General features: G+C 40.6%; 1 protein-coding gene across 1 annotated transcript in view; it reads right to left on the bottom strand.

Moving 5' to 3' along the window:
- The window catches only part of CUNH1orf21 (chromosome unknown C1orf21 homolog), a 222,227-nt gene that overhangs the window by 198,401 nt on the left and 515 nt on the right, over window positions 1-23,311 (bottom strand). The window lies entirely within an intron of this gene.

Below are 23,311 nucleotides of genomic sequence, written 5' to 3'. Positions count from 1 at the left end.
ACAAAATCACCAAAGCTATTTTGAAGACAGTGTTTCCCATTTGGACACACATATGTGAGTATATATAATAAGTTAAATTAAATGATTAATTTCTGCCAACTGCCTCCAAATTTAACATTTTGATTATTTTCCCAAAACTTAATTTTTTTCCCACTATCTTTCTCATAAGTTAAAATCATTCACCGATAGAAAAAAAAATTAAAGTACATGATTCTTTCAAGGAACAAGTGGATTGAATGAATAAAGAAAAGTCTTATTTAGCATCTTAGAATTGAAATGGCTCTAGAAAGCATTCACCCAAAAGATACTTACTGAGCAAATACTACCAAAGAGAGAGATGTTCAGTTTTCCGGGAATAACCATCTAGAGCTCCTTTCGGTAAATCCTCTCTTAAGGAAGATGATTTTGCTGCTGTGAGTTCGTCCCTGGCATTATTTTTGGCCTGGGACTATTATTTCCATGTTATCCAAGTTGTTTTCAATAAGTGAAAGGGAGCAGGGCTTCTTCTTATATTCATGAGCAGAAGACTCAGGAAGGATCTACTTACTCTGTTATGATACTGAGGAAGTTTCCCCTGCGATGGTGAGATCAACACTTCTATCCTAGGGCAGGTCGGGTGGTACCGTCAATATTAAAACCCCTATTCCTGATAAATTCACCTTCTTGAAATAATTAGTGCTCCAGGAATAAGATGAATTCCAAATCTATTTGCACATTCAAATCAATTGGCAGAGAGTAGGCTTAATAGTTTTCTAGATTCCTGGAAGTAGGGTGCTGCTGTAACAAACACCCAAAAATGTACATAATGGCTTTCTAATTTTATTTATCTTTGCTCTACAATGCCTCTGATAATTTCTCCACTCTTCTATTTCATTTTTAAAAGCTTTTCAAAATCTACTAAATTGATTTCATGACGCATTAATGGGGCACCTCCCATGGTTTGAAAAACAATGATCTACACCAGGTGTTTCTGACAGTGTGACCCACAGACCACTTCCATCAGAACAGAACATGAAAAAAAAAAAAAATTTCTGGGCTCCATCCCATACCTACTGCAACAGATTATCTGTTGTTAAAGCACAGGACCTGTCATTTCCATAAGCTTTCTAGGTGATTCTGATGTGCAATGAAAGTTAGAAACTCATCTAGACCCCAATCCAGTCATGAGTTACAAGGCAAATAGGTCCAAAGAGGCTTCATGATTTTTCAAGGTCACGTTGCTAATTAGTAGTGGAGCCAACAGCGGGGATCCTTGTCTGCTGTATTCCTGGGTGGTGTTCTTTATGTACATAAAGACCACTCATGCCCATCTGTGATCCAGTGTCCCACAACTTTACTCGACGGTCACGCTCACTGCTGTATCTCCAATGCCTAGCACAGTGCCAGGTGTGGGTGGGGATAAGGAAGAACCACAGAAATGTATGTCGTATCATTTTGAAAATTAAAGTTCAAAGAACACAAGAGTGCAAAATCACACATATGGCCAATCCAACAACTAGCACATTGTTTAATAAGTACTGATCCTCATCAAATGCACCTCTGACTTACAAATCATCTCCAAAATTGAAAAATGAAATAATGGAGGCAAAAGTGCTATGCTTTCCCTCCACAGAAGTAAAAAGAAAACTTTACATAAATGATACAACAGTGGCCAAAAGAAGCAAAAAAATTACTAATGAGAAGCATCACTTTTACTTCCTAAATCACAAAACTTACAAATGGTTTTCTCAGATTTTAACAAAGGAACAGTATCAACAAAAAGCAAGTCAATCTAGCACACTAAAGCTATATGTAAGAGAATAAAAATAGACCATGGAATTGGAAGGTTTACTGCCAAATCCATGGCTTGGTTAGGCTTTGTGATTTTGCCTTTCTAAAATCAAATTTTCCATCTGAAGGGCTCCTCCAGTTAGTTCAGGTTTACATGGGTCAAGCTTTAGTCACAGCCACAGGAATACCTATGGCATGACCAGCGATCTCCGAGGATTCCACCGAGTGATGTTTGCTCCCTCTTCCAAAAACAGCCCAAGGATGGTTTTCCCAGAGTCTAAAATCAAATTAATCCAATATGCATTTATTGAGCAACTATTAACTTCTGGGTCTAGTGTTAGGCTTTTGGAGAGTGGGAGGAGATACAACCAGACTCTGCAGCTCTCAGGTCACATATTCTATTACAAAGATTTCCCAGTGTCTGCATAAGTGTAAGGTTATTATTAATAATCACTCAAGCAGGTACATAATGGCCAACGGATTTACCTGGAAGAAAGAAGGAAGCAGCTGCAATGTACACACAAGGGGACCTTTTTTTTCCTGGGAAATATTCAAATGTGAGGCCGAGTGACCTTCCCTTGCCCTTCCTCTCTTTCCTTTCAACTTCTCTGTCAAACTATAGGTGAAAAAAGAGGTTTGAAGATGTCCCCACCACACATACACTCATACACACAGGCCATATTTCAAGGGCAGAGAGAATTCTTCACAAGGCTCTAGGGATCAGGGCAAAGCTGACACACACTCTCACTTCATTTCCTGCGTCCCTCTCCAAGATTCCCTGCAGTCTTCTCTGTAAACTCGTGGTCGGTGAGACAGCCAACACCAGCTACAGACTCAATGACTCCAGTTACTGAGCGTTTTTCAGAAACATACTCTTCTGATAACTCAGGTCTGACCAGAACTCCTTCAGGTACTTACTGGCAAGCTCTGCAACTGGTCAAAACCACAAAGAGGGCTTCCCCGGTGGTGCAGTGGTTAAGAATCCGCCTGCCAATGCAGGGGACACGGGTTCGTGCCCCGGTCTGGGAGGATCCCACATGCCGGGAGCGGCTGGGCCCGTGAGCCACGGCTGCTGAGTCCGCGCGTTCGGAGCCTGTGCTCCGCAACGGGAGAGGCCACAACAGTGAGGGGCCCGCGTACCGCAAAAAAAAAAAAAAAAAAACCACAAAGAAATATCCTACAGATTTCAAAGGCTTTTATGAACCTAAAAAGAAAATCAACGCTGACATCATTTAAGACATTCAAACAGGACACCTATCCTGACCTAAAGCAGTGACTCACTCCCTTACTTTGGTCATCATTAATACTGTGAGATTTAGCTCAAATAAATTCGACAACTGACTATAAGTACACTGTATAATTTTTATCAGGATGTGAGAATGAGCCTCACCTCTGGAGTCTGATGACAAATATTAGGGTTTTAAAAATCTCTCGACACACAATTTTGTCATACACGTACCTACATGCACATCACAACATGCACAAAGCCACAATCATTCCTTCCCTTGGAGAATCTGAGAAATGACTCATGGTGGACGTTGCAGGGTCACCCCTGCTAACACAATCCCACCAGAGAGATAACAGGGAAACAACAGAGATTATATTTCTTTCACTTGCTCTCGGGGGTTTTAGGATAACTGTATCCCGAGGGGAAATCCTTCTAGATGTATAAAACATGATGCCTTACCGTTGCTCCCTGCCTCCAGTAATCAAAGAATTATTTCTCAAAAAGGCTCAGGAAGAAATCTGGATTTTCCCAAGCAAAGATAATCTGTCATCATGCAGTTGTCCATTAACAAGGGGGAATTTCTTCTATATGAGAAGCAGCGACAGTTGCATTTGGGCAAAGAAATGACATATTTTTATTTTATAACTGAATCTTGTAACTGATGATGTTTCTTCCTCTCCTATGGTTACAGGGAAACTCAGGGCTAGACTTGCAGACTACCTGTAACGTAATTAGGCAGAGCCTTCCAGAACGCATTTCTGGATTTTAACTCTCTTCTGATGTCATCTGTTTGATCCCTATGCCACTTTCGTTCTGGTTTATCTTTATTAACGTGTCTCTTTAAGAAACAGATAAATGAGTACCTGAGCATTATTTACCCCTCATGAGGCTTCCTCTAAGTGTTCACCACCTGTGAGGATGTTCCCAGGCATGGAGACGTGTTCACATTACCCTGAGTCTATAATTTATATTGTATCTTCAAGCACACATTCCTTACACAGGAAGACCCGCTGCTGGCCTGCTGACAATCCCTAGGGATGATACCCTCACGGTAACTGTGGGTTGTCTGCTATCTTCATTTGAGTGGTAATTAAACCTGGCTACATCGTTTCCTAAGAACATCCTTGTTTTACCGGACAGGAATTGAAAAACAGGGGTTAGGTAAGTAAAATAACTAAAATAAAAACACAGAAATAGGGCTTCCCTAGTGGTACAGTGGTTGAGAGTCCGCCTGCCGATACAGGGGACGCGGGTTTGTGCCCCGGTCCGGGAAGATCCCACATGCCGCGGAGCGGCTGGGCCCGTGAGCCATGGCCGCTGAGCCTGCGCGTCTGGAGCCTGTGCCCCGCAACGGGAGAGGCCGCAACATTGAGAGGCCCGCGTACCGCAAAAAAAAAAAAATCACTGTGATTCATTTTAATTTATGGAAATATATTCACTTGGAAACGGACTGGCTTTCAATGTTGTTCCAACACTGCACACCAAACCACAGGTTGAAGCTAAGACATTTCTTGTGCTATTACAAATTTGGTCAAAATCATTCAACATGTTCAAAAGTTATGACTAAAGTATGAAATCCAAGATATCCACCTGAAAAAATCCTTAATCTTAGTATAACCCTTCCTCCCAAGACAAATTCTAATGTCCTGAAACATTTTTAACTATCCGGACACAGGCATAATTATCAGGACACTGCTTCCAAAGCCATATTTCCTAGATAAACAAACTATTCACAGACCTTTTATCTATTACAGTTCTTTTTTTCCTTTTGCTGACCAGAACAATAAATTCTTTAAAAAGAAGAATTTTGAAGCATATTATTTATTTACCATTTTAAAATTTAAGAACGGACACTTTATTTCTATTATATTGAAAAAATAAATTTCCTACTGTCCCTACACTTTCTTCACCATAGTCTATCACTTTTATTTCTCATAAGTTTGCCAATTTTTTATACTTTATCCTTATTCTGCTATAAGTCTTTCCCTTCCATTATACAAATTTATATAAATGGTTTGATCCTCTTCTGTTGATAGCTAACTCTGCAGTGCTGCTTGAGAAAGGGCATAAATAAGAATAAAGCCAACTGAGAGTACAGTTTAGAACAGTAAAATATTACTCAGAAACCCACAGAGAAGGGAAATGAAACAATGAATACCCAGAGCCCCTGGAGTCACCATAACATTTAATTCAATTCCGCATGTATTTCTCGAGGCCTGCAGTTAACCAGGCAACGTGTTAGGTAGACAGTCAGCTTACAGATTTGTGGTGGGCCAGGTGGACTGAAACCCTCACTCTGCAGAGTGATTAATGGGTCTGTAAAGAGCTGTTAATTCATGACTAAGAGAGTTATTTTACTTTGTTATAGATCACTTTCTTGCTCTTTCTGTTTTAATTCACCAAAATCCATTACGAATTCCTTTATTCCAACAGAAGACCTGAAAAATCTATCTGCAGTCATTTCCTGCAATCCTCCCATCCCACATCTCAAGCCCACATTGCACACCCCACATACATTGCATTACAACCTCATTTCATTTACTTCTTCCCCAATACTGGGAGGTAATTTCTTTCTACAAAGGCTGAAGATCAGAATCAATTCCAACACAAGAGCCCACTCACTGAAAAGTACAAAGAGAGCAGCTTCCTGATCCCTCAGCTGTAACTCACCTGGACCAAGGAGAAACTACAGCAAGTAGTTTACCCAACTGCTGGCCTGAGGTCATCCCTACACTACAAACACCAATGGAAACTTTCTTTGAAAATTGAGTAAGAATGAAAAAAAAAGTGCTGAATAGATGGAAACTACCCATATTTCGCCTTCTCAACTGAAATAACTCTTGGCAGTCTAGTACTGAAAGAACACTGACATTCAAACCCATTAGTTCACTGTGAGAATAGCCCTGTGACTAAGGAATAGACTTTGTTCTAAAATTTTCTGGTGGGTCATTGTCAGAATTAAATAAAAGGATCCCAATTCACCATTTTTGTTATGCATGAGACTTCATCAGATTGGGATGCAAGAGAAAAGGTGGTGAAATCTGACCACAACAGCTTTTTCAAAGGTCATACTATCCCCAAAGGATGGTTAAAGCCTTCAGGGGAATGTGCCTTCACATTCTATCTATTTAGCAGTTCAGCGACTATTCCTATTTCTAAGCGCTTATCAGGGATTCCTCACAAATACCTAACATAGACAAAACATTTTAACCTATAGCTGAATTTAGCAAAGCTCCGGGTCCTAGCAAATGACCCAAATAATAACCCTTTGTTGAGCTGGATTCAAAATAATGAATAATGAATTTTTAAAATCAAGGTAATAAAAAGCCCAGTAGAGTAGTGTTTTCTCACCAATACAATGGGTCCCACTGTTGAGACACAGAAGTCTCTTTGGGGGCAGGGTTTTGCCAAGAAGCACAAACCCTCCACACCCAGGGCTTCCGCTGCTGTAGAATAAATCCACTCACCCTCTCTGTTCATTCAGCTGTCTGTCTAGTTGATGAAAAGTAATGTCTCAGTTCAGGCTTTATGTTTGATTTGGAAATAAACTACCACCAACAAAAATAAACCATTCCTGACTGTGATGTTACAATATTAGCATACATTTTCCAGTTTTAATAGAGCAATTCTAATGTATTACCAAGTGCATCGAGTTATCTACCTACTCAGCAAAGGAAAAAATGAATTGCTATGATTTCGATTTAGGACATGTTTCTCATTCTTAGCTGCCCCATCTCAGCATTAATATCATTGAGTTATTAATTCTCCAACTGCTCTTTCTTGTGTTGACAAGAAACAAAGGTAGAGCCAGTCTAGTAAAAAGTGAAAACAAGAACTCTGACTTCTTGTGGCCCACTTGATGGTTTCTAAAACCCTGATAATGGAAGGTTACGGCTCCTTTCCTCACCTGATACCCGTTAGCTCGTCTGCTATGGAATCCCTGTGCCCATGCAGTACAAAAACCAGACCCTGAGTCCTCTTCATCATGACGGCCTTATCATGACTTGTCAGTGCAAGGAAGACACAGAGCTTTTTATTTTAGACTTCTTTACACTGCATAAAAAAGATAAATGGCCATGTCAAATACAATGTTCACTGGGCATCATGAATGATTTGCTAGAGACCTGGTATACTTCCTTAAATGCCCCAGTCCTACCTCCCACCCTAAAAAAAAATGGCAATATACTTCAAAGGTAAGAGGTTTATTAGAGCTATCAAAATAACCCAAGATGATGTATTTTATTTACTTCAGAGAGAAAACGGTGTTTGTCGATTTCCGAACTACTGTGCATGCATTTGTTTAGCAGATGCATTCATGGCACTAAGTGGAGGTGGCAGAGCACGGGATGTGACCCGTGGGGAAAGTTCTGTTCAGCTTAGAAAGAAAATCTTACCTGAGAGGTTATCTGAGTTTTTCATATTAAATGTTACCAAATGTAGCTGTAGTCATTCAATTATGGGAAATACCATTTAGGTACCTATTTAATTTTTGTGCACTCATTTTTAGACATGTAAAATGTTACAGCCACTGTTAGTTCCACATCAAAGACTCAATTCCATAGAGAAATGGGGGTGAGGGGGGCAGGGTAGAAAGGAGGAAAAACCCCACTTAATCTCACGAATGCATCCAAATTTAGACCACAGCCTCTCAGAGTTTCTCTTACTCTTTCACATGCAAGCAGCTGGCCCATTAAAGCACAATGTAACAGAGTGAGAGGCTCAAGTCCTTCCGGAAGAGTCCTTTAAAGGAGCAATCAGGAAAATACAGTCTGAATGTGTTTCTGTAAATTACAAGGTTATCTTCAGGCTAGGTGGGCAAGCAGTGCTATCTGAACTGAATTTCCCTCATAATTCTGACCCTCTTTGCCACTTAACAAATAACCTGCTACAAGTTCTAATAGAAATGCTATTTTCCAAAGAACAACACTTGATCATAAACACCACTGCTCTTTTTATTCTCTTCCAAGGCCATTTCTCCCTCACCCTCACTCTAATGCCACTTTTGTAACTGACAACATCTAAGATCCAAAGAAGAGCCCTCAAAAATCATTATTATAGGATCTAACCAAGTACTAGAAAACCAGTATAAATCTCACAGGCATTTCATTTTCTGGTTATACTCATTTTACTTCCTTCCTAATCATAGGAATTTATTTAATTTTATTTGATTCCTTTTTAACTTTGTTAGTCTTAGATATTATGCTTTTTAAAAAGTGAAATATCAAAACACATGCAAGGGATTTTATCTTCACACAGAATACCGTATAGCTCTCATTTGAGATTATACAAAGGGCAAGTCTATTTCTTGACATTAAAACCTAAAGCAAACTTGATGCAAGTTCAAATATAATGAAAATAGAAGAAAGATACAAGGATGGCTTCAGTATCACTATAAAAACCATCCTCCTAAGGCTCAGAAAGGCACATACACAGATCACAAGATGTGATGGGGATTCACCATCTTCACTTGTACACTGACCTTCTCATTTTTATTAAAAAAATGGTTTTTACCACATACATTCCCTTGAAACAGCGAGTCTAATAGCCCCCAGAGAAAGAGGCTGTGTACATTTAGAAGCTACTGTCATCTCCAAAGTGAACGCACAGTAACCTAAAGAGGAATGTGCCATTGGACAGAGATTCCAAATAGCTCTGCATTTAATTTCCACATAACTTTAGGAAGTCACAAATCCTGAGTAAGCCAGGTTACCTAGCAACCAAATGCTCATTTGAATGCTCCTTCCCACCCTATCCCCTTCATCAGCTGTGTTCTCTCCTGAAAATACCAGTGGAAAGAAGGGGTAGGAATGGGGGAACTTTGAAGCTAAAACATGATGTAACTTCAAAGCATAATGACAATTATTAGTGCTGGGTCTGATAAATAATATGCCAAATAACGACTCAGATAAAAGACCAGGAATAAGTTTCATTTGTTGATATCACAATTTGGGATACGTAAGGTAATTCTTGAAGAACCAAGAATAAAAAAAGCTTTTAAAATTTTGACAAGCTGGAGAAAGAGATACATACAATCTTAATGCCAGAAGGGGAAATGGGCTGCAAAGGTTTTGCACAGGCATGGTCAAGAGAGGTTTTAGGGTTCAGGCTAATCTTGGGGATGGAAAATTAGGAAAGGCTTCAAATCAGAAAACCAGCAGAAACCCTGGCAGGTCTCCCACTGCCCAGCCAATCAAATTCTTTAAGGCCACCAAGTGGATAAGAGGACCAACCTATCACACAGAGGGGTAGAGAGCAACTGCTTAATGCTATTGAAGACAACAAACTTAAAACTGACGTTAAAAATTCACAGAGGGCTTCCCTGGTGGCGCAGTGGTTGAGAGTCCGCCTGCCGATGCAGGGGACACGGGTTCGTGCCCCGGGCTGGGAAGATCCCACATGCCGCGGGGCGGCTGGGCCCGTGCGCCGTAGCCGCTGAGCCTGTGCGTCCGGAGCCTGTGCTCCGCAACGGGTAAAAAAAAAAAAAAAAAAAAAAAAAAAAAAAAATTCACAGACATTGTGAAGAACTGCCACACTAGAATCAGGGATTTCCTTCTCCGAAATGCTAAGGCTAGAAATACGAACTTTCTGGGACAGGCCTCCACTGAGCAAAGGATAGATCAGTTCCTGAAGTTCTTACAAAGATATTTTGGAATATAAACTGGGAACATGGGATTTGGGGTCAGACAAGCTTTCATGAAAATCCCATCATGTATTTCCTGTGTTGACTTTCTGACTTTCCCTGTGTGGCTTCACATGGGACTATTATCTAGATTACATGAGTTAATGTACGTGTTGCATCTGGTGTATAGCATATGCTTCATAAATGTTTGCTATTTATGATGCTGTCCCTTCAAATATATTCTCTCTGAATAAAGTTTAAAACTGGCCATGATTATATTTTGCAAAAATGGTACCCAAAATAATTGCCTGGTACCAAAAAAAAACTGCTTCAGTGTCAAAGAACCCATGCCTCTACCTATAGTTGTACCTGGTGATGTGACAGTCACTTGTGTGTGTATAACACACAGTAACATATTTCTTGCTGCCCGACCGAGACACTAAAAGCAAACCTGTCTTCAACTGTTATTCCAGCCAATTAAAAAGTCATTGTCACTAAATGAGACATGGTAAGAGCCAAGTGTTTCACATCTAACAGAAGTTTTGGTTGAGCATAAATTTAATTATTTGAGTTTTGGTTAGCCTACTCCTGAGTCTGGATTTTTGTTGTTGTTTTGCTGTGAAATAATCACGTAACACATGCACAATATAATGTATATTTTAAAAAATGCCTATGTAGCTACCTAAAGAACCTTACAAGCACCTTGAAAGTTCTGTGTGTAGCCCTTCCTAATCACACCCTCCCCTTTGCCCCCAGAAGTAACTACTATCTTCCTGCATTTTATGTTAATAGTTCCCTTGCTTTTCTTTAGTCTTCCAATACATGAATCAATCCTTAAACAATGTATTGCTTTGGTTTAGCACTTTTTTTGAATTTTACATAAATGGAATCACACTGTATTATTCTTCTACCTTGCCTCTCCACTCATTGTGTGCTTGTGAGATTCATCCTTATGGATACACACAGTTGGAGGTTACTCCCACGACTATTTATCATCAATGTACCACAATTTCTTTATTCAGTATACTGTTGATTGACATATAGGTTGTTTCCAGTGTTTTGCTGTTATGAATAGGGTTACTATGAGCATTCTTGCACATGTGTAAGTTTCTCTAAGGCACTGCCTCCCAACCTTTTTCACCATCCAATTTATATAGAAAATGATAATATTAGAATGGCAAACTGAAGTTATTAGACAAAACTGCTCCCACTCCAGGCTTGGATCTGCTCTGCTACCTTGCTCTGCTACGCTGAAGGCTAACGGGGTCAGGGGACCATCTCACAAGGCATTCCAAATGTCTTTCAAAAATCATATACTAATTTATACTGTCATCACCATTGTATGTATATTCCCTTTGCTCCACATTCTTGCCCAATGCTTGATGCTGACAGACATTTACCAATCTACTAGGTATGAAATGTTATCTCAACATGGTTTTAATGTTAAAACATATTTATAATGCCTCTATGATTAAAACTGTAGGGTACTGGAAAATGAAGTGACACACCAATAGAAGAGAATAGAAAATGCAGAAATATAGCTAATTAATTACTTATAGCAATTAACTATAGGATAGAGGCACATCCCAAATCAGTGGGGAAAAGATGAACTTTTTAATAAGTAAGTGGTTTGTGATTTCCAAATAGCCATGTTAAAAAAAAAAAAGAGAGAGAGAAAATTGGGTCCATTCCCCAGACCATACAGCAAAATAAATTCCAATGGTCACAGATTTAAATGTTAATTGATAAAACCACACAAGTGCTAAAAGAAAATATGAGTGACTATCCTATAACTGTGCTGTCCAAAATGAGAGTCATTACCCATACATGGCTACCAAGTACCTGAAATGTGGCTAGGAACTGAATTTGAAGTTTTAATTTATTTTAAATAATTTAAATTGAAATTAAAAAGCTGACACTCAACTCAGTTATTAGAAAACTTTTACATACACTTAGAACAACTTGGTTATGTGAATTTACTTTTTCAACTGTAAATTTTATAGTCTAAATACAGATTAAGTATTTACAACGAAAATTTAGTGACCACGTTGAGATGTGCTAAGTATAAAATACACATCAGGGCTTCCCTGGTGGTGCAGTGGTTGAGAGTCCGCCTGCCGATGCAGGGGACACAGGTTCGTGCCCCAGTCCGGGAGGATCCCACATGCCACGGAGCGGCTGGGCCCATGAGCCATGGCCGCTGAGCCTGCGCGTCCGGAGCCTGTGCTCCGCAACGGAAGAGGCCGCAACAGTGAGAGGCCCGCGTACCGCAAAAAAAAATAAAATAAAATAAAAATAAATAAATAAAATACACATCAGTTCTCAAAAATTTAGCATAAAAAAATGTAAAATATCTCATTAGTAATTAAAAATGCTGATTACTTGTTGAAATAACAATATTTTTGATATATTGGGTTAAATAAAATATGTTATTAATTTCACCTCTTTCTACTTCTTTTATTGTGGCTGTTAAAATTTTACATATGTGGTTCCTATTATGTTTTTATTGGATAGTGCTGCTCTACAATCTAGAAGAAAAGTTTTTCCACATCCTGATTCAAATCCAAGAGGCAATAAAGAAAAAGACTGATGTAACTGACTAAATCAAGGAAAAACAACGTACACTAAAAAAACCATAATCAGAGGAAAAAGACAAATGATAAACCGGGGAAAAATTGTCAAACGTTAGGGATAATATCCCTAGTATATAATATTCCTAATACATAAAAAGCTTCATAAAATAAAGGGGAAAAAAAGACCTAAGATCCTATAACAATCGGCAAAAAATATGAAAAGGCAGTTCACAGGAAAAGAAATGCAAGTGGCCCCAAAACATATGAAAAAGAACTCAAGCTAGCTCGTAATAAAAGAAATGCAAATTATAATTACACTAAAGTATCATTTAAATGGCAATGACCCAAAGGTTTTTACAACATGTCTACTGGTAAGACTGTGGAGTAAGAAGGCACTCTCATTACCTCTGGTGGGAATGCAAAATTGTGTAGCACCCACAGAAGGGACTTCGGCAATATTGAACAAAACTGCAAATCTATTCATCCTTTGACCCAGCAATCCCACTTCTAGGGATCTATCTAAAGATAAACGGGCAAGAATACGTACATAAATATTCACAAGGCTATTCACTGCAGCACTGTTCATTCAGCTGTCCATTGAGCTATGGAAAAATAATGTTTCCGTTCAGGCTTTATGTCTGATTTGCAAATAAAACCCCACCACCAAAAACAAATCATTCCCAATACAATGTAAGAGCAAAAGACTGAAAATAACTATATATCCAAATGAACAAAGTTTGGTTTATTTACACAGTGGAGTCTCTGAAGTTGTAAAAGGCACTAAGAAATGTTCATATATGGCTTCTGAGTGATCTCTGAAAAACACCATTAAGTGCAAAAGGCAAAGGGCGTAACTATAGTAATGCAACCTTTTTTCTAAAAGGAAAAAATAGAGAGATGTTTGCTTACATTAAATAGAAACAGTATGCACATATGTATATATACATATGTCATACAGACACCATGTATATACAAAAACATATCCATACACAAACATACGTATATATCCATATCTCAGTAGCTAGATATACATACTTATATATTTTTCTAACTTTGTCCACTTGAACAGACCTAGGAATAATGACCAGCCCAGAGGCAATGAAAACTACTAACACCCGTATTGTGGTATCTAAATACCATTTACCAATAAAAAGATCAGGGACAGGAAAAGTACTAGATCAGCCTGAAATACCTTGTTGTACCACAAAGTAAAGACGTCCTCAAAGACCACGAGAGTCATATCAAAATGATTCAGAAGCCAATTTAAAGAGTCTCCTACAGGCCGAAGATAATTTGAACTTCAAAAGAAATAACTTCAAACGACTATAAACACATGAATTGTGCTAAAATCTATGAGCCCATAATGATACTTTTTAAAAAACCTCATTGGTCTTCTTTGGAAGATGTTAGAAAGTCAACTCATAATTCTGAACATTATTTAAAACAGAGGGAACAAAACTGAGCATTAATTTTCCTATATCCCGAGGTAACCAAGTAATTGATGTGGAAAATTTCTTCTTAATAGAAAAACTCTAGCTAACAAATGAAGAAGGGATGATAGAATATCATCATTTTTCAACTGTTTCTGAAATAATACATCTAAGCAATGGCCAAAGTGGTTTTTGAAGGGCCTGGGGAAGCTTTATAATGGCAAGGTCAGTCTGACAACACCTAAATCCACCAATTAGTCTTAACCTCACAAATAAAGAAACAAGAAGGCCTCCTGATGTGATATAAGAGGAAGTACAGAAGAACACTTTCTATGAGGTACTCTTGCCAAACTACCTGATCAAGCTTCCAGTCTAGATCAAACTACAGGAAATATTGGAAACTGAAGAATACAGTGAAGAACACTAAGAAAGAAGATGCAATCGGCAAACTACAGAATGCAGGGAATCCTATAGATTAAATCCCTGTTTCTTTAACAAATAAACTGCTAGGGGAGAAAAAGAAGAGGGAAAAATAGAGAAAGGAAGCCTATAAAGAAAGACGGGGACTTCCCTGGTGGCGCGGTGGTTAAGAATCCACCTGCCAATGCAGGGGACACGGGTTCGAGCCCCGGTCCGGGAAGATCCCACCTGCTGCAGAGCAACTAAGCCCGCAAGGCACAACTACCGAGCCCACACACCACAACTACAGAAGCCCGCGCACCTAGAGCCCGTGCTCCGCAACAAGAGAAGCCACCGCAATGAGGAGTAGCCCCTGCTCGCCGCAACTACAGAAAGCCCGCACAGCAATGAAGACCCAACGCAGCCAAAAAAATAAAAACATAAAAATAAATTAAAATAACATAAAAAAAAGAAAGACGGATGCATCTCTCAAGTGTGAATCAAATTAATCATTAAAAAAATGTTTGGGCCCACCAGGAAAATTTGGTTACTGACTGCATACTTGATATTAAGAACTTATCGTTAAAAGTTTTTAGGAATGATAATGATATTGTGGTTATGTTAAAAGGAAAAAAAGCTGTTATCATTCCGAGATATAATCTAGTATACACAGACAAGATGACATAGTGTCTGTGATCTGCTTCAAAGAGAAACAGTAGGTGAGGGGAAAGGAATGTGTGTGTGGTGGGAAGGGCAGCGGGAATGGCGAAAAGACAACTGCCCAGGAGTTGACAATTAAAAGCCTGACTTTCGAGTCAGAAGGCCTGGATTCCAGTCTCAGCACTACCACTTGCTGGCTACAAGACCTTGGTCAAGGTCCCAGAGACCCTAAGCCTCAGTTCTTCTTTATCCATAAAGTAGAGGTAACAGTCGTAGGTTCTTCATAAGGTTGTCGCAAGCATTAAAGACAATGCACGTAAGGTACTCAGCACAGCACCTGGGTACAGAGTAAGCACTCCATACACGTTAGCTTTTATTGTTACTATTGTCAGTTATTACCACTGATATTCAAGATCACGAAGCTAGAGTTAGGAGGTGGTGGAAAAGGGATAAAATTTGCTGAATCCAAAGCCCACACTCTTTCCAATACATTTATGATGCTGCCCCCATCTCCATCCAGGGTCTCTCACTGGAGACTGAGGACAAGTAACAATTCACTCTGCAACAAGAGTCTCTATTTCTACCACAAACCTTTAATGACATTGCTACTCAGCCTGGCTTCTGCAACTAGCCATCCTTTGTCACAATGTTGTCACTCAATGTGTCCTTACTGTGGATGGCTCCTCATCTGGTGGAATGTAAACACTCAAGTGTTTTAACCCCTTTATAAATCACTATGTACAATCATAAATTCACAATGATTAAACACTGTGTTATTTCATCATCCTCCCAAAACATGGCCTCAGGTTTCTACTGCACCAGGTACTGGCATAAATTATATAAGGCAAACCTCAGAATCCTGACATATAAAACTAACAAAGTGATAAAACTTCAAACTTTGCATGCAGCAGGAATATAAAAATAATACTAAGTACCTATATCTTGTTATCTCCCATAAGGTAAATATTTCCACTTCTATTTAATAATAGAATTACAAACTGAGAAAAACTCTTCAATGCCATTTTACTTCTTCATGGAACAATTCTAAGCACACACCAATTCTTGATCCGTCCTCTCTTCCTGACACCACCTGCCTGGTTCTCTTGCCTCAGTGAGGAGCCTGCACTTTTCAGTCTCCTTCACTATCCTTTCCATCCACAGCCCATAAGAGTTGGTGTTCCCTGGAACTCATGGTTCAGTGTTTTCCTTCTATAATATTTACTTTCCCTGGGCAATCTCATACAAAACCATGTAGCTTCAACTACCACAGATTCAAAAACTCTCTCTCATTCATTCATTCAACAAATATGTGCTGGGCCCCAATTGTGTGGTAGGTGACCTGGGGACACTCTCTGTTCCCCTCCAGTCTTTTACCCACACTCACAAAGGAACTATCTATCATGCAAATTACACGCTAAACAAATTCTCTCTCCCCTGTTTACAATCTCTCAATGCCTCTTATTTTGGGCAATGAGTCCAAGTTATGTACTGTGAAGCCTTGCATGGTTGATTAGTCTTATCTTGCATCCTGCTGCAAGATGCAGAAGCTCCAGCCACAATGACCCACATCCACGTTTCTCCACATCACTGTGTGTCCTCTGCTGGAATGCCCTACTTCATCTTCCATCTGCCCCCAAATCCCTTTATCCACAAATGCCAGTCTGTGAATTAGTCTATGAATCCATAGTAAATGAGGAAAAACAGTTAGCAAACCAATGTTGGTCCCCCAGTATTTTTGGAAATGTCAGCAATACCCTAGGGGACCTTGTGCAGCTTTCGAGTGTCATCCAGAATACCTCCTTCTCTGTGAAGCCGTCTATGACTTCTTTATGTTGGGGAACCGTATAATTCATTGTCCAAACTGGAAGACTTTTGAGGGCAAAGGGGGTGCATTAATAACTATGTTGAACAATGGGCACAGACCAGGACTGTCCCAGGGAGACAGGGTGCCGGGTCAGCCTACCTCTAGACAGAGTTGGCTGCTTTCTCCCCTCAACTTCCAAAGCACCTTGACTCTTCATTTACAATAGACATACCATGTGCTTGCCGATTCCCACACTTGTCTGAGAAGTCCACAAAGTCAGGGCCAGGCCTTCTTATCTGTATCTCCAGCATCTCTCCAGTGCCAGGCACAGAGATGACACAAAGTATCATCAACAAAAGTGTTTGTTTAATATATTATCTAAGAGAGTAAGAGAGATTAGATGCTTTAACCTTGGGCAACAAAGGAATTAAACAATTCCCATTATCTTTTCTAATTCCCGAGAAACTCCACTTCCTTATTTGGTTAAAGAGTTTTAAATGAGAGCAAGGTCTTCACAAAGAAAAATTCTAAGCCTCAGACCAATGACCAGCTGTCAATCAACCAACAGCTACTTATTCAGCATGTTATACTCTTAAGGCCCAGTGGGCACGACAGAAGAGCTGATAATTCGGTGGGGTGACAAATAAACATAAATGAAGACCAAAACTAATAATGAAATAAAATAAACAACAAATAAGTGTTGCAGGAGTTCGTGGAAGCCAAGGGAGAAACCACTCTGGTGGTCAGAGAAGACGCTCCCTGAAGGAGAAGGGATTTGAACTGAGACTCGAGAAATGGCTTGGACCCCAAGAGAAGCCACTGAGGGAGGAAAGCTCAAGGTCGGGCAGGGGTGGGTGTTCGGATGGCCACCAAGGGTAAGCAGAGCGTTTGTTTTGGGAGCTGTACCTAGACTGTCATGGACTCCCGGCATAGAAACCAGAACATCTGAATTTTCAGTAGATATTAAACAACTCAAAGAGGTTCCTGGATTCTCACCTCCTTCCTCAAAATAGTAATAGTATCCACCTGAGACACAGAGTTAGATATTATGTAGCTTATTCCTTTATAACCTTTTAATTGTAAGAACTGTTACAAAATTATCTTAGGAAAATTGCTTTTGGCAGAACTTTCATATAGAACTGCTGAAGTCACCCCTTGGCATGTATTAATTATCTGTGTCTTTGAAAAGTTCTCTGCAAACCTCAGCCTGAGCCTGCAGCAACTCCTTACTCTACATCTGGCCTTTCAATCCTCTCCTGAAAGAAACTGTACTGTTGATATAGGAGCTCCCCTGCACTGTCAACGACATGTGTAGATCTCTTTGTCAACTGTGGGGTTCAGGGAGAAGCTTTTAGCTGTGCCTGTGATGATACACACTGCATCTACTGGATGGCTGAGTGGGTGTCACCTACTCCACCAGCATCTGTGATGATGGGTATGAAAAATGCCCTCACAATCCAGCAAAGACCACCAACCTCTCATTCTCCTTCTTTACCCTGCTCAGGGAAAAACATGTCACCAAGTAAGGTAGAAAATGTCCTAATATATGCTGTAACAATAAGCTGAAACTACTGCAATAACCACTGCACTCAAATAAAACACAGATCCATCGAAGAAAGGGCATTCTTACTTAAAAACAATTGTCCTCGTTTAAAGCACCTTCTTCCAAAAGCCCTGGAGCACTCAGGATATTGCGTAACTAGTGCTGGATCCACTTCTGAAGTACGGTTTTGTAAAAAGACCAATCTAAGTTCGTATGCAATGAGTCAATAGGCTGTGTTTTTCCAGTAGCAGTCCTCTTTCTCCCACTGACCCTACTGGTAGGGCCAACAAAGGTTATAAATTTATAAGGGAAAGCAACAATGTTAGGTCTTAGCTAAAGAATCCTTGCTTGGTAGAAATGTGTCTAGTGAGCTTATAAAATGTTCATGGAGAGCAGTAAAACCACCACAAATGAGAAAAAATTTGGTTCAAATTACAGTAATGTTTATTTAACCAACATTCATTTAACCAACATTTATTTAACCAAAGGAGAAAAAAATAAGGTAATGAGGATGAAATTAAACAAACCATTCTACTTCTGTGATTAGTAAGTAGATTTGGGTGTACAGGAAAGCCTTTCAATGGTGCCATTATGAAAATCTCTGAAATGCTTCTCAAGATATGTTGTCCAATCTTTAAAAATAACAATAGTCACCTAGATATTCCTTTATCTATTATCCAACATAGGCTGTAATAGCTAAGTGAAGAAGCAAGTGCTTCAGCTATGATTAAAGGGCTTAAGAGCCTTTAAAAGTCAAAAATATTGTGTAATCAAAAGTGAAAACAAAAGCAGAAAGATCCCCAAACTTGGGGGTGTTCTAACTCCATTCTTCTAAAGGTACAAAGCATGTATGCGGACTTCAACTCATGAATGCTAAACACATCTGCTGAGGTGGCGTGAGCCTGTGAAACCGGCAGAGGCAGGCATGTGCTGGAAGATCTGAGGGCTTGATGGAGAGAAGTGGGTGGAAGGAATAAGGGAGGTGTAGGGGGCAAAGTAGGACAAGGCAGAGGGGCCCTGAGGGTAGAAAGGAGAAGTGGCTGGAAGCAGAAAGTCTACACTTGAGCAGAGAGGTGGGAGGAGTCAGAGGGAAAGTGGGCCTGGAGATGCGGTTCAAGTACTGGAAAACGTCATTCGGAAACACAAAACCCAAGTCTTGCAGGCAAAAGTAAGGTGGTGGGAGAAGAAGCAGGAGAGCCTATGGATGAAATTCTGTGGGACAGAAAAACATGGAAACACTTCAGAAAGGATAGGTAGATGAAAGGGACACTTGGCAAAGGGGCAAGGTAAAAGGCAGCCCAAGGAGAGCGAACAGATGTAGGGGCAGAGCCACAGAATGAATGCTGGCAGGTTGAGTGTGCTCGCTGCATGAGACAAGTCTCAACTTTGCTTGTTTTATTTTAGAGGGACCAGCAGTGAATACCAATTACGGCTCCCTTGAGAAAATCCAGTAAACCAAGAGGTGGGGCTACCTGTGAGCTTCCCCAGGACCTCTCCCCGACTCCCTGATGCAGGCATCTTCTGGGAGAGACCCCAGCATGGAAAGCCCTGAATGCTATGGCTGCAGTACAATGCCAAGTAAGACAAGGGTACATGAAAGAACTCTGAAAACCATAAAGCACCCTATAAATAGGAAGTATTGTTATTCACTGAATGCCTCGGACAAAAAAAGAAAGACCACAATCAGTCACAATCAGGAGTGAAGAAATATTTGTCAAATACGGATATTATCTATATTCCAAACCGAGATGACCCTAACTAGAAATTCCTATTTGAGAAGACATTATGCTTGGTATGTTTACTTTCCTGTCCAATACTTCTCAACATTTAAAAACCCTACCTGAGGCATAATACGGAGCTCTTGATAAACTATCCTACTGATTTATTAAAAGGGAAATCCGCATCTAATGCATTTCCAAGGAGGTTTTTGACACATTACAGATCTTAACTAATTAGGTGAATTCCATTCAATTCAATCACTCATTGAGTTATTCCAAGTGTAAGGTAGTGTACAAGCCGCCATGGGGGTTGCAGAGATGAGCAAAACAGTCTGCCTCTAACTACCTAGTTCGGTTAGTTAATCTTCTCAGCTTCTATTCAGATTGGGGCAGCTGCATCTCCTCTCACAAGTATAGAGAGAAAGCAATCTTGACATTATGTGACTACCCTACAAACTAGGAAATGCATTTTCCAGGAACACAATGAATTAAAAAGGAAAAAAAAAAAAGGACTTCTTTTTTTTAATTTATTTATTTATTTTTGGCTGTGTTGGGTCTTCGTTTCTGCGCGAGGGCTTTCTCTAGTTGTGGCAAGCGAGGGCCACTCTTCATCGCGGTGCGCGGGCTCCTCACTATCGCGGCCTCTCTTGTTGCGGAGCACAGGCTCCAGATGCGCAGGCTCAGTACTTGTGGCTCACAGGCCTAGTTGCTCCGCGGCATGTGGGACCCTCCCAAACCAGGGCTCGAACCCGTGTCCCCTGCATTAGCAGGCAGATTCTCAACCACTGCGCCACCAGGGAAGCCCAAAAAGGGACTTCTTAATACCTGGTGACTGCGGACACTGCTGTGTGTTCATTTCCATGTTCATCCTAGCCCAGTTTACGTGCAACCACTCTTGCCCTGATTGCATAACCACAGCACGTCAAGTTGTTTCTTGTTGCAATTGTAACTTGTAAAATTAAACTTCAGAACTGAGGGAGTCAAGCAAAATAATTGCCTACTTTAAAAATATGTATGTATATAATTTACATGTCACTTTAGATAAGCTCTTGATTTACGATCTCTTCAAGTCACAACTGTCACCAACTTTAAAATACAGTTTCAGTGTACAATTCTCCCTGCACACAGGCCCTATCCCTGTCTTCTCAGTTTTCTAAGTATTATATATTGATCTTGCAGGCGGACTCTCAACCACTGCGCCACCAGGGAAGCCCCTGCCTTTCATGTTTTAATGAGAGCCTAAGTAATCACAGCTTTTACTTCTCCCAAGCTCCAAGGCTTCTAAAATTCCAAAGAAGGAACATAAGATGTCCAAAAATGCACTTGCTTGTGCCTCACAGGGTTCCAAATTCTATCGATAAGTTCACGTGAAGCTGGTGATACTTATCACACTTAAGACCCTCTGTGAATAATCTCCTGCCCTCTCCTTTTCTAATGGGTGGTGCCATGATTCTTTCTCTCCAACCTGGGGCATCTCATTCCCTGACAGAAAATAGCTAGAAGAAAGGGGCCACAAGGAGCCTGGAGCAAGCCACTCAGGATGTGACAGTCAAGTCTTGCCTAGTCAAAAATCCAACACAGTGCTGAGGCACCATCAACCTGGAAACGATATTCACAGTGGGACACACCACCTTCCTCCTGGGTAGAGTTTCTGCATCAGTCACAGCAAATAGTGCCAATTAATGAACAAGCTTTTGATGTATATACCCTGTGATTCTTCAAGAAGCTCAAACCACTTCAGCTGTGGCCTATTAATTCCCAGAAATCCATGCTAGATGATAAAGTGAGATCAGGGGTGAGAGGGTAAAGGGTAAATTACTAGCCAATAAAACAAAATTATCAGCTCTCTCAACCACTGAAACTGAGTCAGCTGAAAAGGGAAGCTAGAACCTCAGGATCCTTCTAGGGTGAACTTTGCTTCCCTACCAACCAAGTCCAGTTTTTCTTGGGAAAAATGCCCGAATGGAGATAAGCTTGACAACAGAAGCACCCCACTCCTTCGCAGGCATCTGCTCATCCAAGTGCTGAGTCCGCTTGTCTTTGTCGCTTTTCCGAGTAGCCCTCTGGAGCTGCTGGTTCTCCGAATCCAGTTTGCACAGCAGGAAACACTAAGGGAGGTTACATTTCAATGCTGCATTTCTGATCCGTGAACTGCTAGTTTAATGCAGAGATAAATACACTCAGCTGTCCTATCACTGGCACTTACTATTTTATAAGCAGCAAAAGAAAAATAGATAATTAAGTCTAAATTAATTTCCATGCCTGATCAATGGCATTTCCAAACAGCCAACACAGAACATGTTCTATTGATCCTACAATCCAGCTCTAGAAGTATGAAAAAGGGGGGGAAACCCCCAGATTGAGCATCTTGAACTTAAAGACCCTTCAGAAACATCACTTTCTCCCCCCAAGAAAGCTAGAGTAGCCCAGGCCCACTCTACCCATAATTTTTTTCGATCCTGGTACATCCCAATTCTACCAACTGAAAGCTTATTCCATTAGGTAGAAGGTGAGCCCAGCCCATGAAGTAAGGAAGTGTTCATAAGATCTGTCTGTGTAATGAACGTGTCATTTCCCCAAACTGCCCAACTGTTTCCTTAAAAAAAAAAAAAAAAACTATTACATGGAATTTATGGTGTCAGTCCCCCTCCCAAAGTCTGAGTCAGAGTATATGTGTCTTTAGTGAAGTTCTGGGTGACCAAGGTGTATCACTTTCAGACTTGCTCCAATAGCTGAACTTAGGGCCGTCTTCCAACCACGGTACAAAATAAGCAACTATCTATTTTAAAACAATCTTCCCACCTCACATGCGATGGGAGATACCTCATACATAGGTCGTCAACTTCCTACTGGAAAACAATCATTTCTATCGCAAACTGTGTTTGTCACCTCCCAGGATTAATGCGTGTTTATGTGTATATATTTTTATCCTTGACCGTGCAACTCTTGGAGCAGAGAAAGCCACCCCAATTTTTACCATCGTGCCTGAGACAATTCAGAGCTTTAGAAGAGGGATGAATGGGAGATGAAAGGCTCTAAGCCCAGGGGCTTCTCTCACACAAACAGTAAGTAGAAAAAAAAAAAATCCCTCCGAGGAGGGGGTGGGGGCAGGGTGGAAGACCGGCGAAGGACGTCAGGCAACAAACCAGAGGCAGCTGCGGCGGCCGCACTTCGCGAACTGCCTGCAGAAGGGAGTGAAATCTTTCCCCAGTACAATAACCAGGCACCCTCTGGCTGCCTCGCATGGGCACGAATAATAAATACATCGAGGTGGGCAAATCGCTGCATCGAGACGAGTCACCCCAAAAAGGTCAAAACTTCAGAAATCCCGGGGATCACGGCACCCACATAAACACATCAATCAGTCGGAGCGGGAGAAGAGACTCGGAGATTTAGCAGAGAATTCTGAATTTCCCTTTTTCTTTCAAGCTCTGGCTTGCAAAGTACGGCGGCTACAGGCAAAGCTCGAGAGGAGCAAGAAAGGCTGAGGGCGGCGGGGAGTGCGGATGGGAAGGGAGGGGAGTCGAATCCCAGACACCCAGGCCTCAATGTGACGAAAGTCGTCAG

This window comes from Neophocaena asiaeorientalis, unplaced genomic scaffold (assembly GCF_003031525.2).
Source record: "Neophocaena asiaeorientalis asiaeorientalis breed wild unplaced genomic scaffold, Neophocaena_asiaeorientalis_V1.1 scaffold415, whole genome shotgun sequence".
Taxonomy (NCBI): domain Eukaryota; kingdom Metazoa; phylum Chordata; class Mammalia; order Artiodactyla; family Phocoenidae; genus Neophocaena; species Neophocaena asiaeorientalis.
Note: the sequence above shows the minus strand (reverse complement) of the source record. Positions and strands in the feature narration are given on the sequence as shown.